We start from the raw sequence: 14,007 nt of genomic DNA on the forward strand, positions 1-14,007 counted from the left end.
GGTAATATTAGAGAAAAAGTAGGTCATGTATCTCACAGATACATGCACGACTGTCGGAGGGTTAAATGTTTGTAAGTGTAAAATTGAGCACTTTACAAAATATAGAGAAAATGGTATCCTAAGACTATAATATCAATGTGTCACAGTTTGAATCAGTCAACTCGTACAAATATCAGGGTTTAACAATTTATTGGAACGGAATGAGTGGTCACATAGGCTCAGTTGTAGGTAAAGCAAGTGGCAGATATTGGTTCTCTGATAGATCTCTGGGGAAATGCCATTAGTGTACAAAGGAAATGGCCTACAAAACACTTGTTTGACGTATCTTAGAATATTGTGTGTTCATGTGGGATCCATACGAAATTGCACTGTCAGGGTGAAATCTGCCAACTCTAGTCATGAGCATAATTTATATACTCATCTTGTAGATCTTCAGCTTCTAGTGTTGCTGGTACATCTCAGTAAGATGATAACTTTTGCATTTTAACTTTCCTGACATTTGTTTCACATAGTATGAGGACAATTTGTAGCACACCAATTACTGGAGAATGTTATCCACACCATAAACTTTCATTTTTAACTGTTTATTAAAATACAACAAAGACAATCACAGAGTTTGTCACAAACACTGTTCCAGCACTGCCACTTCATGGCTATAAATATCCTGCCTTTAGAAATTGACAATAATTAAAATTGTAAATGTACATTCGTGATTCTCTACATTTTATAATTTACAATTAATGATTAACACATCTGAATAATTTGGTGATAGATTAAACTTGGCCTTGACATAAATTTCAACATACAGTAACAGTGTTGATTATATAGAGACATTTATTTTCATAATAATGTGACTTCGGTTGAGTTAACAATGTATTAAAAGAAACCTTTATATTTCAGATGATGAAAACTGCAACAGCTGCATCAGAATGATTCGTTAATCAGAACTAGTTTCATGAGATGATGGTCACATCTTCAGGTCCCCAATTGTTAACCTTAAGAAGATACAAAAATCATAGGTAGAACTACCCCAAAACAGGAACAACCAAATTAATATAATGTAGATTAGCAAGTGGGGTATCCCTGTTTCAGACATATGTCCTTAAAATCTCCACAAGGTTAAATAATATAAGTCCCCTATCTTCTTGCACAAAACTGGATTCATAAAGTATGTAACCATCATGAGTAAAATAGCCAGTGGAACTAAAGAAAGACATAACCATACAGAAAATTTTTTGAATAGGAATTGTCATCATAAAGCATTGAAAAGGATCCCCAACTTTACGAGACATATGTGGTGTGTGCTCTCAGGCACAGGCGCCAGCACCACTAGCACAACATAGGCTGGATAAGGAGACCCCTGCTATGAAGAATGCACAGCAGTGCATGCGCAGAACCGGGGGAAACTGATATAGTGGGCCAGAGGCCACAAACAAACATGAAAAGCAGCAGCAAAATGCCAAACTGAGACAAATGGATGAATGCATGTAAGCCTTGGAAGATACAGAAACCTCTGTACACAACAAATGCTCTACTAGCAGGTGTTGACAACTTTACAGTTAACAAGAAGATACTACAGTAATGTAATACTGTATCACAATTACATGCAAAATGTTAAGATACAGGAAGAGAATGGAAACTATGCTCCGGAAAGCATAGAAAAAGGGTAACTTACTTATCATGAGGGCTGTTCAAAAAATTCCAGAACTTCATCCACAAAATTTTTCTACACTTACTCTTTACTTATTGTGCTTGGTCTCCTCTGAAATACTCTCCTCCACAACTAATACACCATTCCAAATGCCATCTCCACTTCCAGAAGCACCCTTGGTATGTCTCTTGCTGGATCGCCCGATTTTCTTTTATCTCATCTATCGTTGCGAATCTTCGTCCTTTCGATGTAGTTTCCAACATTGGAAATTAAAAAAAAGTCTGCAGGGGCCAGGTGTGGAGAGTACAGAGGATGAAGCAGCACAGTGATTTCTTTATTTTATGGAATAATCACGTACAAATGGGGATGAATGTGTGGATGTGCTACCATGATGCAAGGGCCACGAATTGTCCACCACATTTCAGGCTGTTTCCTTCTCACATTTTCTCGCATGTGTTGCAACGTATCCCGACAGTAGCATTGATGAACAGTTTGTCCCTGTGCCATGAATTCATGATGAACTAATCCTTCAAAGTCAAATAAAACTATCAGCATAGCTTTGACATTCGAATTGACCTGATGAGCTTTTTGGTCTTGGAGAACCTTTCCCGACCCATTGTGAAGATCGGACTGTGGTCTTGACATCATAACCGTAGACCCACATCTCATCACCAGTTAAGATTCTTTTAAGGAGCATCTTGTTTTCATTTGTGCAATTCAAAAGTTCTTCACAGGTTGCAAGGCAAAAGTCTTTCTGGTCTTGACTCATGAGCCATGGGACAAACTTGGCGGCAGCATGATCTACATCTACATTTATACTCCACAAGTCACCCAACGTTGTGTAACGAAGGGCACTTTACATGCTACTGTCATTGCCTCCCTTTCTTGTTCCAGTCACGTTTGGTTCGCGAGAAGAACGACTGCCGGAAATCCTCTGTGCGCACTCGAATCTCTCTAATTTTACATTCGTGATCTCCTCAGGAGGTATAAGTAGGGGAAGCAATATATTCAATACCTCATCCAGAAACACCCCCTCTCAAAACCTGGACAGAAAGCTACACCGTGATGCAGAGTGCCTCTCTTGCAGAGTCTATCACTTGAGTTTGCTAAACATCTCCGTAACGCTATCATGCTTACCAAATAACCCTATGATGAAACCCGCAGCTCTTCTTTGGATCTTCTCTATCTCCTCTGTCAACCTGACCTGGTATGGATCCCACACTGATGAGCAATACTCAAGTATAGGTCGTACAAGTGTTTTTTAAGCCACCTCCTTTGTTGACGTACTACATTTTCTAAGGACTCTCCCAATGAATCTCAACCTGGCACCCACCTTACCAACAATTAATTTTATATGATCATTTCACTTCAAATAGTTCGGTACACATACTCTCAGATATTATACAGAAGTAACTGCTACCAGTGTTTGTTCCGCTATCGTATAGTCATACAATTATGGATCCATCTTTCTATGTATTCGCAATACATTACATTTGTCTATGTTAAGGGTCAGTTGCCACTCCCTGCACCAAGTGCCTATCTGCGGCAGATCTTCCTGCATTTCGCTGCAATTTTCTAATGCTGCAACTTCTCTGTATACTACAGCATCATCCGTAAAAAGCCACATGGAACTTCCGACACTATCTACTATGTCATTTATATATAGTGTGAAAAGCAGTTGTCCCATAACACTCCCTGTGGCACGCCAGACGTTTCTTTAATCTCTATAGACATCTCTCCATCGTGAACAACATGCTGTGTTCTGTTTGCTAAAACGCCTTCAATCCAGCCACACAACTGGTCTGATATTCCGTAGACTCATACTTTATCAGGCGACAGTGCAGAACTGTATCAAATGCCTTCCAGAAGTCAAGGAAAATGGCATCTACCTGGGAGCCTGTATCTAATATTTTCTGGTTCTCATAAACAAATAAAGCGAGTTGGGTCTCTCACGATCGCTGTTTCCGGAATCCATGTTGATTCCTACAGAGTAGATTCTGGGTTTCCAAAAACGACATGATACTCAAGCAAAAAACATGTTCTAAAATTCTACAACAGATCGACGTCAGAGATATATCTCTATAGTTTTGCACATCTGCTTGACGACGCTTCTTGAAGACTGGGACTACCTGTGCTCTTTTCCAATCATTTGGAACCTTCCGTTCCTCTAGAGACTTGCGGTACACGGCTGTTAGAAGGGGGGCAAGTTCTTTCGCGTACTCTGTGTAGAGTCGAATTGGTATCCCATCAAGTCCAGAGTACTTTACTCTGTTGAGTGATTTTAGTTGCTTTTCTATTCCTTGGACACTTATTTCGATGTCGGCCATTTTTTCATTCGTGTGAGGATTTAGAGAAAGATCTGCAGTGCGGTCTTTCTCTGTGAAACAGCTTTGGAAAAATGTGTTTAGTATTTCACCTTTACACGTGCCATCCTCTGTTTCAATGCCATTATCATCCCAGAGTGTGTGGATATGCTGTTTCGATCCACTTACTGATTTAACGTAATATTGAACTTCCTAGGATTTTCTGTCAAGTCGGTACGTAGAATTTTACTTACGAATTCACTGAACGCTTCACGCATAGCCCTCCTTACGCTAACTTTGACATCATTAGCTTCTGTTTGTCTGAGAGTTTATGGCTGCGTTTAAATTTGGAGTGAAGCTCTCTTTGGTTTCGCAATAGTTTCCTAACTTTGTTGTTGAACCACGGTGGGGTTTTCCCATCCCTCACAGTTTTATTCGGCACATACCTGTCTAAATTGCATTTTACGATTGCCTTGAACTTTTTCTATAAATACTCAACATTGTTAGTGTCGGAACAGAAATTTTTGTTTTGATCTGTTAGGTAGTCTGAAATCTGCCTCCTATTAATCTTGCTAAACAGATAAACCTTCCTCCCTTTTTTTATATTCCTATTTACTTTCATATTCAGTGATGTTGCAATGTCCTTATGATCATTGCTTCGCTGTTCTGCGCTTACGGAGTCGAAAAGTTTGGGTCTGTTTGTTATCAGTAGGTCCAAGATGTTATCTCCACAAGCTGGTTCTCTCTTTAATTGCTCGAGGTAATTTTTGGATAGTGCAGTCAGTATAATGTCACTCAATGCTCTATCCCTACCACCCGTCCTAAACATCTGAGTGTCCCAGTCTATATCTGGTAAATTGAAATCTCCACCTAAGACTATAACATGCTGAGGAAATTTATGTGAAATGTATTCTAGATTTTCTTTCAGTTGTTCTGCCACTAATATTGCTGAGTCAGGAGGTCGGTAAAATGAGTCACTTATTAACATAGCTCGGTTGTTGAGTATAACCTCCACCCATAATAATTCACAGGGACTATCCACTTCTACTTCAGTCCTGGATAAACTACTACTAACAGCAATAAACACGCCACCACTGGTTGCATGCACTGTTATCCTTTCTAAACACCGTCTGTGCCTTTATAAAAATTTCGGCTTCAACCAGCTTTCTGTACCCATAACGATTTCAGCTTCAGTGCTTTCTATCAGCGCTTGAAGTTCCCGTACTTTACCAACCCAGTTTCAACAGTTTACAATTACAATACTGATTGCTGCCTGGTCCCCGCATGTCCTGACTTTGCCCCACACCCTTTGAGGCTGTTGCCCTTTCTGTACTTGCCTGAGGCCATCTAACCTAAAAAACCGCCCAGTCCACGCCACACAACCTCTGCTACCCGTGTAGCCGCCTGCGGTGTATAGTGGACTCCTGACCTATCCAGCGGAACCCGAAACCCCACCATCCTATGTCCCAAGTCAAGGAATCTGCAGCCCACATGGTCACAGAACCGTCTCGGCCTCTGATTGAGACCCTCCACTTGGCTCTGTACCAAAGATCCACAGTCAGTCCTGTTGACGACACTGCAGATGGTGAGCTCTGCTTTCATCCCACTAGCGAGACTGGCAGTCTTCACCAAATCAGATAGCCACCGGAAGGCAGAGAGAATTTCCTCCGATCCATAGCGACACACATCATTGGTGCCAACATGAGCGACCACCTGCAGATGGGTGCACCCTGTACTCTTCACGGCATCCGGAAGGACCCTTTGCGCATCTGGAATGACTCCCCCCGGTATGCATACGGAGTGCAAATTGGTTTTCTTCTCCTCCCTTGCACCTGAAGTTGGAGCTCCCAACTGTCATTAAGCCCACCCTCTCCGACCGCCCGGATCTTGCAGACTGAGGGGCAACCTATGGAACAGGACAAGCAGCCATGTCCGGCTGAAGATCAGTATCAGCTGGAGACAGAGTCTGAAATCGGTTCATCAGACAAACTGGAGAGGTCTTCCGTTCAGCCCTCCAGAATGTCTTTTGCTCCCTGCCACACCTTGAGACGACCTCCCACTCTACCATGGGTGAGGGGTCAGCCTCAATGTGGGCAGTATCCCAGGACGGCCACAGCCGTATTCCGATTGGGGAATGCGTGGGACGAGCTGTCCGTCCCCAACAAAGCCCCGTCTGGACCCCCCACAGTGATGCCCATTGGCAACAGCCTCAAGCTGTGTGACCGAAGCCAACACTGCCTGAAGCTGGGAGCGAAGGGATGCCAACTCAGCCCGCATCCGAACCCAGCAGTCACAGTCCCTATTCATGCTAAATACTGTTGTGCAAAGAACGTAAGAAATAATCTACACAGAGCACAAACAATTCGACACAGAATTTAAACGGTCAGTAAAATAAAAGATTGCCTAGTAAATGCAGTAATGCTGCTACTAGTGTACTGCTGACACACTGCTCGGCTGCAGAAGGCTAACTGAACTGCCAGTAACCTACAAAGATTATTTGAAAGAAATAAACACATGAAAGATGACTACGTGGTTTTACATGTCACGTACATTAAAATGTGTTCCAAGATCCAGTGTCAGGATTTTATGACATGATCCAACTGAAACGTTACCTCCTCCTGCCTAGGGCAGATCGTCTTAGACTGGCATACTCAATTTTGTTGATGTTCCTAACATGAACATTGTTGGCAGATGTCGAAGGGTATCCCAATCAAAGCCATTTTTTAAACCATGTGAACAATTTGTAACTCTAAATATGGCTTAAGCAGTCATCACTGTAGGCCTCCTGTATCACTTGGTGTGTCTCTGTAAAGGTTTACTCAAGTTTCTTGCAATATTTAATTGCACACACATTGCTCCTCTAACTCTGCCATCTCGAAATTCACAAACTGTGTGACACAGTGTGCTCCTCAATATAGCAGATACACATTAAACACAGGCATGTTAAGGGATGCCAGCTGCATTTCACTCCAACACACCATTGTTGCAAAATTAAGAACGTTTTGGAATTTTTTGAACAGACTTCTTATGTGTGTGTATTCCCCACTCTCGTCACTTGTGTGTGTCAAAGTTGCTGAAGGGAATAGTGATATAGTTCTACCTGCCCATTGAGGGTGCACTTATGCATAGTTTTAACAGAGCTCATTATTTCTACCTCTTCTAAAATGTTAAGTAAAAGGCCTTTAGTTTCTTTGTATAAAATTTTAGTTTTGGAAACATTAATAATGAAGTGTCCCTCAGCACATAGCTGTTCACTGAGCACTGCTTTTGAGTTCATCTTATCAAAGTGACCTTTAAATCGAATGTTAGAACTTCTCCCTGTCTGACCAACATATTTTTCTGGGAAGTAGTTATGACAAATACTACAAACACCTGTACCATTAAAGGAATTGGATCCCAAAATTTTTAATGGAGGCAACAAGATCCTTAGGTTTAACAAAAAAAAGCTGTATAACATTCTTTGCATGCAGTACTTTGCCAGCTCCTTCAGATATTGCACTGAGATATGGGATCTGATAATATCTCCTATGATGTAGCTCCCAGTTGATCTGATTTGGTCATAGTGCCCCCCTACCAGACCTACCCATTCTTCTTCTAATTACTCCTCTATTAACTTTGGTAATAAACCCTGCACTGTAAATATTGGCATAGGCAATGTGTTGAATTGCTTTTAATTCCCTATTGAAGGCTTAAGGGCTAAGTGGTACAATGTGCAGTCTGTTGAGTAATGATCTGAGTCCAGCCATCTTACAAGTGTGGGGATGGTGTTAATCAATGTGGAGTACCAATTACCTAGTTTATATCTCTTCTAACATAACAAGCAATCAAGGCAAGAAATTTTTACTTTGGCTATTATCGTGCATGGTGAACTGCCTACAAGAATCTTGCATATTTAGAGAATCTACAGGAGATGTACAGCATTCCTTAGTACCCTGGTAGAGCAATAACACATCAGCCATGTAGTGATTCCAGATTATTATTTTATCGCCGAAATGAGGAAGCAGAGTCTTAATCTTATGTTCAAAATTAGTCATAAAAATATTAGCCAGACAATACGCTAGAAATGATTTTATGGTTCAAATCTTATATCTCTGGCAGGAAACAAAGGGTGTTATCAGGAAAGAGACATGTATTAAGCTATCAGGCATCATCCAACTGGGAAATAATTAAATGTGGGGTCCCCCCCCCACAAGGTTCCATCTTAGGACCCTTAGTTTTTCTTGTGTATATCAATGACCTTTCATCAGTAACATTACCAGATGCCAAGTTCGTTTTGTTTGCCGATGATACAAACATTGCAATAAATAGCAAATCAAGTGTAGTCTTAGAAAGATTGGCTAATAAAATATTTGTGGACATTAATCACTGGTTCCTAGCAATTCTTTGTCAATAAACTTTGAAAAAACACACTACATGCAGTTCAGAACTTGTAAGGGGTGTCCCACAAGTATATGCCTAACATACGATGACAAGCAGATAGAAGACGTGGACAGTGTAAATTCTTGGGATTACAGCTTGATAATAAATTCAACTGGGAGGAGCACACCACAGAACGGCTGAAGCGTCTTAATGAATCTCTATTTGCAATGCGAATTGTGCCAGACATAGGGGATATAAAAATGAGAAAGCTGTCTTACTATGCTTACTTTCATTCCATAATGTCATATGGGATTATTTTTTGAGGTAATTCATCAAGCCAAGCTCAAATTTTCCGGACACACAAACGTGTAGTAAGAGTTATGTGTGGTGTGAACTAAAGTACATCCTGCAGAAGCCTGTTTAGGGAACTAGGGATACTAACTACTGCTTCCCAATATATTTATTCCTTAATGAAATTTGTCATTAAAAATGTATCTTTTTTTCAAACCAGCAGCTCAATTCATGGAATCAATACTAGAAATTAGAATAATCTTCACAAGGATTTAAAGTCACTTACTCTTGTACAGAAAGGTGTGCATTATTCAGGAACACACATTTTCAATAACTTGCCAGCAGCCATAAAAAGCTTAACAGCCAATGAAATTCAGTTTGAGAAGCCTAAAGGATTTATTGGTGGCCAACTCCTACTCCATTGATGGATTTCTCAGTGTGTGTGTGTGTGTGTGTGTGTGTGTGTGTGTGTGTGTAAGTACAATCTAACTTCTGTATCATTTCAGTGCAGTAATGTGTTCAGTGTAAATAAGTATTATAGTACTTCTATTTCATGTTCATTACCTTGTAAATAAAAAAAACCTTTTTATTTTAAATTCAGTGCATTAGTGTTTGTAAAATGATTCTTTCATATAGTGTTCATTTACAAAAATGGTGATCATTCCATTTGGGACCTGTGGAGTGGTACATTAGCTTATTTGTTTGAGTTGTAAATATTTGTCATGTATTATTGTTTTTCTGTCATGTTCTACATCCTGGAGGACCTCCTCACTACGGATCAATTGGAATGAAAGTAAATCTAATCTAAACAGTGAGATTCAGTTGCTGTTGGTAACATGGGTCAACAAATCTAAAGTAATTATCATCAAGAACTACTTCATCACTTGGTCTGCCATTTGTGGGAATGTTCAGTGCAATCCAAGTTAAATAATTCAACATTGGGGGGACAGTAGTATACATATTCTTAATCTCAAGATACACAATGTGGGTTCCAAGTGGAATGCTGATTTCATTCAGTATTGTGATATGATGATCCCTGTGCTTGATGTAATTAAGTAATAAATTGAGTAATAAAGATTTAAGTAATATAGATTCAGATATTTAGCCAAAACTTTCTCAGTACTGTATCCCAGTCCACTACATGAGTTAATGATTTGGCTCGCGAGAACATTTAGTTTATGTATCTTCACCTTAGCTCCAAGTGTGGGTGCACAAGAATTCATATGTAAGAGTCAGTTCTTCACAACTTTACCAGGAAAAGCCATAATTTCCTTTAGCACACTTATAAGTTGGCCAACATACACTCTGGCGGGGAGGGGGGGAAGACATGCCATGAAAGAATTTATCCAAAAGGGATGAAAATCGGCAGATGTGATGTTTGTGTAAGGGCAACCAAATGATTACAGTTTCAGAAAAAATTGGAAGATTTATTCAAGTGAAAGAGCTTCACAAATTGAGCAAGTTAGTAACATGCTGGTTCGCCTTTGGCTCTTATGCAAGCAGTTATTAAGCTTGGCATTGATTGATAGAATAGTTGGATGCCCTCCTGAGGAGTATCGTACCACGTTCTGTTCAACTGGCACATTGGATCAGCAAAATCTTGAGATGGTTGGAGGGTCCTTCCCATAATGCTCCACCTGTTGTCAATTAGGGAGAGATTTGGTGATCATGCTGGCCAAGGTAGTGTTTGACAAGCACAGAGACAAGCAGTAGAAACTCGTGTTGTGTGCAGGCAGGTATTATCGTGCTGAAATGTAACCCCAGGGTGGCTTGCCATGAAAGGCAACAAAACAAGAGTGTATAATATAATCCACATACTATTGTGCTGTAAGGGAGCTGTGGATGACTACCAAAGGAGTCCTGTTAATGAAAAGACATGGCACCCCAAACCATCAATCCTGATTCTTGCGCCGTATGGCGGGTGACAATCGGGTTGGTATCTCACTGCTATCTGGGGCATCTCCAGACATCAAATAAGCCTCAATGACAAGTGAAGGTGTGTCTGGAGACACGCTGACAGTGGTGGGGTGTTGACCTGACTGACACCTGACAGATGGCCCAAAAACAGAAGTGATGGTCTGTGGTGCCATCTCTTTTCATAGTGGGACCCCTCTGGTAGTCATCTGCAGCACCCTTACTGCACATCAATACATGAGTGATATTGCACACCTCGTTTTAATGCACTTAATGGCAAGCCTTCCTGGGATTACATTTCACCAAGATAATGGCCACCTGCACATCATGAGAGTTTGTATTGCTTTTCTTCGTGCTCGCCAAACCAATTGGGAATGTTTGGAACATTATCCAACCAGCTAAGGATTTTAATGATCGAAAGTGGCAATTATTCAGAGTTTGGCATGATATCCCTCAGGAGGAGGTCCAATGATGCTATCAGTCAATACCAAGTCGAATAACTGCCTGCATAAGGGCCAGACGTGGACTCATGCATTACTGACTTTCTCAATTTGTTTGTTAAACTGTCTGTGTACCTCAGTTGCTGATTAACACTATGTTAATATGGCAGTTCCTGATTTAATGTAGTTCTAAGTATGATTTTTGTATTTTCTTGAGGTTAACAGTTTGGTACCTGAAGATGTGACCATCATCTCATTAAATTAGTCGTCATTAATAAATCATTTTGATGCGGATGTTGCAGTTTTCATCATTTGAAATATATCATCACAGCTGTGATTGTCCCTCATGCCAAGTGAATTGTAAATGTTTTGTAACTTTTGAGTTAGACAGATTTTAATATTCTGAATATATTCTCGATATTATAATGTTGAGTGCTTCAAATTAAATTACTGTCCTTCTGCCTAAACGATTTAGAAGTTGTTATATCTGCATCTGTTTACACTTCCATTTGGATTACAAAGTTTAATGAGTAATACATATTGAGTTGTTGTTGTTGTTGTTGTGGTCTTCCGTCCTGAGACTGGTTTGATGCAGCTCTCCATGCTACTCTATCCAGTGCAAGCTTCTTCATTTCCCAGTACCTACTGCAACCTACATCCTTCTGAATCTGCTTAGTGTAGTCATCTCTTGGTCTCCCTCTACGATTTTTACCCTCCACGCTGCCCTCCAATACTAAATTGGTGATCCCTTGATGCCTCAGAACATGTCCTACCAACCGATCCCTTCTTCTGGTCAATTTGTGCCACATACTTCTCTTCTCCCCAATCCGATTCAATACTTCCTCATTAGTTATGTGATCTACCCATCTAATCTTCAGCATTCTTCTGTAGCACCACATTTCGAAAGCTTCTATTCTCTTCTTGTCCAAACTATTTATCGTCCATGATTCACTTCCATACATGGCTACACTCCATACAAATACTTTCAGAAAAGACTTCCTGACACTTAAATCTATACTCTATGTTAACAAACTTCTCTTCTTCAGAAACACTTTCCTTGCCATTGCCAGTCTACATTTTATATCCTCTCTACTTCGACCATCATCAGTTATTTTGCTCCCCAAATAGCAAAACTCCTTTACTACTTTAAGTGTCTCACTTCCTAATCTAATTCCCTCAGCATCACCCGACTTAATTAGACTACATTCCATTATCTTCGTTTTGCTTTTGTTGATGTTCATCTTATATCCTCCTTTCAAAACACTGTCCATTCCATTCAACTGCTCTTCCAAGTCCTTTGCTGTCTCTGACAGAATTACGATGTCATCGGCGAACCTCAAAGTTTTTATTTCTTCTCCATGGATTTTAATACCTACCCCGAATTTTTCTTTTGTTTCCTTCACTGCTTGCTCAATATACAGATTGAATAACATCGGGGATAGACTACAGCCCTGTCTCACTCCCTTCCCAACCACTGCTTCCCTTTCACGTCCCTCAACTCTTATAACTGCCATCTGGTTTCTGTACAAATTGTAAATAGCCTTTTGCTCCCTGTATTTTACCCCTGCCACCTTCAGAATTGGAAAGAGAGTATTCCAGTCAACATTGTCAAAAGTTTTCTCTAAGTCTACAAATGCTAGAAACGTAGGTTTGTCCTTAATCTAGCTTCTAAGATGAGTCGTAGGGTCAGTATTGCCTCACGTATTCCAACATTTCTACGGAATCCGAACTGATCTTCCACGAGGTCAGCTTCTACTAGTTTTTCCATTCGTCTGTAAAGAACTCGCATTAGTATTTTGCAGCTGTGACTTATTAAACTGATAGTTCGGTAATTTTCACATCTGTCAACACCTGCTTTCTTTGGGATTGGAAATATTATATTCTTCTTGAAGTCTGAGGGTATTTCGCCTGTCTCATACATCTTGCTCACCAGATGGTAGAATTTTGTCAGGACTGGCTCTCCCAAGGCCGTCAGTAGTTCCAATGGAATGTTGTCTACTCCAGGAGCCTTGTTTTGACTCGGGTCTTTCAGTGCTCTGTCAAACTCTTCACGCAGTATCGTATCTCCCATTTCATCTTCATCTACATCCTCTTCCATTTCCATAATATTGTCCTCAAGTACATCGCCCTTGTATAGACCTTCTATATACTCCTTCCACCTTTCTGCTTTCCCTTCTTTGGTTAGAACTGGGTTTCCATCTGAGCTCTTAATATTCACACAAGTGGTCCTCTTTTCTCCAAAGGTCTCTCTAATTTTCCTGTAGGCAGTATCTATCTTACGCCTAGTGAGATAAGCCTCTACATCCTTACATTTGTCATCTAGCCATCCCTGCTTAGCCATTTTGCACTTCCTGTCGATGTCATTTTTGAGACGTTTGTATTCCTTTTTGCCTGCTTCATTTACTGCAATTTTATATTTTCTCCTTTCATCAATTAAATTCAATATTTCTTCTGTTACCCAAGGATTTCTACTAGCCCTCGTCTTTTTACCTACTTGATCCTCTGCTGCCTTCACTACTTCATCCCTCAAAGCTACCCATTCTTCATCTACTGTATTTCTTTCCCCCATTCCTGTCAATTGTTCCCTTATGCTCTCCCTGAAACTCTGTACAACCTCTGGTTTAGTCAGTTTATCCAAGTCCCATCTCCTTAAATTCCCACCTTTTTGCAGTTTCTTCAGTTTTAATGTACAGGTCATAACCAATAGATTGTGGTCAGAGTCCACATCTGCCCCTGGAAATGTCTTACAATTTAAAACCTGGTTCCTAAATCTCAGTCGTACCATTATATAATCTATCTGAAACCTGTCAGTATCTCCAGGCTTCTTCCACGTATACAGCCTTCTTTTATGATTCTTGAACCAAGTGTTACCTATGATTAAGTTGTGCTCTGTGCAAAATTCTACCAGGCGGCTTCCTCTTTCATTTCTTTGCCCCAGTCCATATTCACCTACTACGTTTCCTTCTCTCCCTTTTCCTACTACCGAATTCCAGTTACCCATGACTATTAAATTTTCATCACCCTTCACTATCTGAAAAATTTCTTTTAT

The 14,007-nt window shown here is 40.4% G+C and overlaps 1 protein-coding gene across 1 annotated transcript in view; it reads left to right on the forward strand.

The window, feature by feature from the left end:
* Positions 1-14,007, forward strand: part of LOC126297639 (E3 ubiquitin-protein ligase RNF170) — a 119,488-nt gene that overhangs the window by 22,683 nt on the left and 82,798 nt on the right. The window lies entirely within an intron of this gene.

This window comes from Schistocerca gregaria, chromosome X (genome assembly GCF_023897955.1).
Source record: "Schistocerca gregaria isolate iqSchGreg1 chromosome X, iqSchGreg1.2, whole genome shotgun sequence".
Lineage (NCBI taxonomy): Eukaryota > Metazoa > Arthropoda > Insecta > Orthoptera > Acrididae > Schistocerca > Schistocerca gregaria.